At 43.7% G+C, this 3,029-nt stretch overlaps 1 pseudogene; it reads right to left on the bottom strand.

The window, feature by feature from the left end:
* Positions 1–1,836: 1,836 nt before the first annotated feature.
* Positions 1,837–2,813, bottom strand: LOC116566731 (annotated as a pseudogene).
* Between the last annotated feature and the right edge of the window lie 216 nt (positions 2,814–3,029).

The raw sequence follows: 3,029 nt of genomic DNA, 5'->3' as shown, positions 1-3,029 counted from the left end.
TCAAAAAAAAAAAAAAAAAAAAAAAAAAAAAAAAAAAAAATTAATCGGGGAAGAAGTGAGGGGGAAAAACAAAAGTAAACCAAGTTTGCCACACATTCAGCGTTAATAATGATGTCAGCTTGCTCCCTGACCTGCTTCCTCATAGTTATTTGGTGCCTATTATCCTAGGATCATGTAGACTTTGTTAGAAGATTTTAGTTCCCCTTAACTGCTCTAGAGATAACTTGAACATTATTAAAGGTTTTCCCTGGGGCTGGGCGTCGTGGCTCACGCCTGTAATCCAAGCACTTTGGAGGCCAAGGCAGGCGGATCACCTGAGGTCGGGAGTTCATTATCAGCCTGACCAACATGGTGAAACCCCGTTTTTGTTTTTGTTTTAAAAAAAAGGTTTTCCCTTTGAGACATGCCTTCAGATCCCACATACTAGTATAACAATTAGGCCAGCTGATCTGCAGGACCCCACTGATGCCAGCTGGTCTGAGGGACCCCAGAAAAAGCTGATTCAGCAATGAATGCCATTTCTACATCCTGATGATTTTGTCCCCTTTGCCTCGACCGATTGACAACTCCAAATCTCTGGCCCTTTGCCCTTCATGAGAGCCTTTAAAGCCCAAGCTGTGGGCCAATCTCAGTGGCTCACGCCTGTAATCCCAGCACTCTAGGAGGCTGAGGTGGGTGGATCACCTGAGGTCAGGAGTTCGAGACCAGCCTGGCCAACATGATAAAACCCCGTCTCTACTAAAAATATACCGACGTTGTGGTGGAGGCCTGTAATTCCAGCTACTAGGGAGGCTGAAGCAGGGGAATCTCTGGAATCCGGGAGGCAGAAGTTGCAATGAGCCAAGATTGCGCCATTACACTCCAGCCTGGGCAACAAGAGTGAAACTCCCACTCCTAAAAAAACAAAAACAAAAACAAAAAACAAAAAACAACCACCAAGCCCAGAACTCCTTGGAGAGATGGGTCTTTTCCCATCTCCTCAATCAGCGCCCTGCCATCATTAAACTCTCGGCCATATCCTTGCTGTCTCCATGTAATGGATCTGTTACTGTGCAGTGGGCACACAAACCTGTTGGTCCTATGGCAGTGTATTGGGAGAAAACAGTGACATTGCAATTAATCTGAAAGCATCCACTGTAGAGTTAGACTGAACAGCCAAATGAGCTGATGCATTCCTAGTCGCATATAGTTGAGTCATGTTATAATTTAGTTTTAAAGCACCTGCCTAAATGTTGTAGCTAATGTTACCTAGATTCCAAATGGATATTTATTAAGATGAAATTATCTCCTCCCCCACCACCACCAAAAAAAAAAAATGTACATTATAGTGATTTAAAATTAGAAATTAAAAAAAAATTTTTTTTGAGAGACTGGGTCTCACAGTCACCCAGGCTGGAGTGCAATGCAGCCTCAAACTCCTGGGCTCAACTGATCTTCCCACCTCAGCCACTGAAGTGGCTGGGACCACAGGTGTGCGCCTCCACCCCTAGCAGAAAACTTTAAAATCAGATTAAGAACTAGAAATCAAGATAACTGTAATTGATTAATTCCAGCTCCCAAACACAGATGAAATTAATCATTACAGTTTTCCTCTTGATTCCATTTCATCCACATAAACAGAAATTGCTATACAAAAAATTTGTGAAATGAATTACTTAGGGCTCATGATTCTTTCAAGTTTTTGCCCCTTCACAAAATAAAACTTTCTTAGGCTCATAGTAAGTACTTAAATATCTGTTGATTGAGTCAAGATTTCATTTGCTAGGAGAGAGTTCAGTTCAAGTTTGTCTAAAAAGTCCCTGAGAAAAGCATGCACTATTTAGGGTGGATTGTGTCTCAATGTACACACCCTGACTGGATATACAGACACTGGCTACAGGTTTCCAAGTTTCCATCTTTTATACCAGTGAAAGAGAGAAAAATCCAAGCTTTTTAGTTAAGCTGCAGCACTATCAGAAAATTCCCTAGCAGCTTTCTGCAGTGGAAGCTGGGATGGGCCTTCTTCCACCGCAGGGACCAGAGTCATGATGACTCCTGATCTGTAACACTAGAAAGCCTAGTTTGACCAAAAAGTTGATAAATCTCTGGATACAAATCTGCCCTCTGCTCCAGTTGCTCCCATCACCAGAGCACCCAACAGTTGCTCAACCACCCTCAAAAGGAAGGCAAACTATTGCTGGTGATTCTGATCAACACATGCCTGAAGTCTAAGATCTGTGTCACTGAATTTCAGCCTTTACAAAGTAGGGCTCTTGGCTGGGCACATTGGCTCACACCTGTAATCCCAGCGGTTTGGGGGCCAAGATGGGCAGATCATTTGAGCTCAGGAATTCAAGGCCAGCCTGGGCAACATGGTGAAACCCCATCTCTACAAAAAATACATTTGTTCTGGGTGTGGTGGCACATGCCTGTAGTCCTAGCTACTCTTGAGGCTGAAGTGGGAGGATTGTTTGAGCCCAGGAGGCAGAGGCTGCAGTGAACCATGATAGTGCCACTGCACTCCAGCCTGGGCGAGAGCCAGACGATCTCAAGAAAAAAAGTCAGCGGGGCTCTTATGCTGAATCCATCGAACAGCTTCTCAGCACAAATCTTTACCCTTGTCAAGGTAGGAACGTGATAGCAATAAAATGGCAATGCAGGGGTAGCAGCAGCTGCCTCCATTAGGAAATTAATCAGGGCATCTTTGTTTCATGGTCTGAAAAGAAAGTTGCAATGACAGCAATGCCATTGGCTTCTATTTCTTCTGCATATTGGGCCAGTTGTGATTCTTTCAAGCTCAATACTCCTATATCAATCACTACCTGACCCAACATTTACCAGTTATTTATAAACAATATTATAAAGAATACATATGAAGAAATGTATATAAGGGGCTGGGCCTGGTGGCTCACACCTGTAATCCCAGCACTTTGAGAGGCCAAGGTGGGCGGATTGCCTGAGGTCAGGAGTTTGAGACCAGCCTGGCTAACATGGTGAAACTCTATCTCTACTAAAAATACAAAAATGAGCCAGGTGTAGTGGTGTGTGCC

This window comes from Sapajus apella, unplaced genomic scaffold (genome assembly GCF_009761245.1).
Source record: "Sapajus apella isolate SASKATOON/1434 unplaced genomic scaffold, GSC_monkey_1.0 scaffold44, whole genome shotgun sequence".
Taxonomy (NCBI): domain Eukaryota; kingdom Metazoa; phylum Chordata; class Mammalia; order Primates; family Cebidae; genus Sapajus; species Sapajus apella.
The sequence above is the reverse complement of the archived record's forward strand: the minus strand, read 5'-3'. Positions and strand labels throughout refer to the sequence as shown.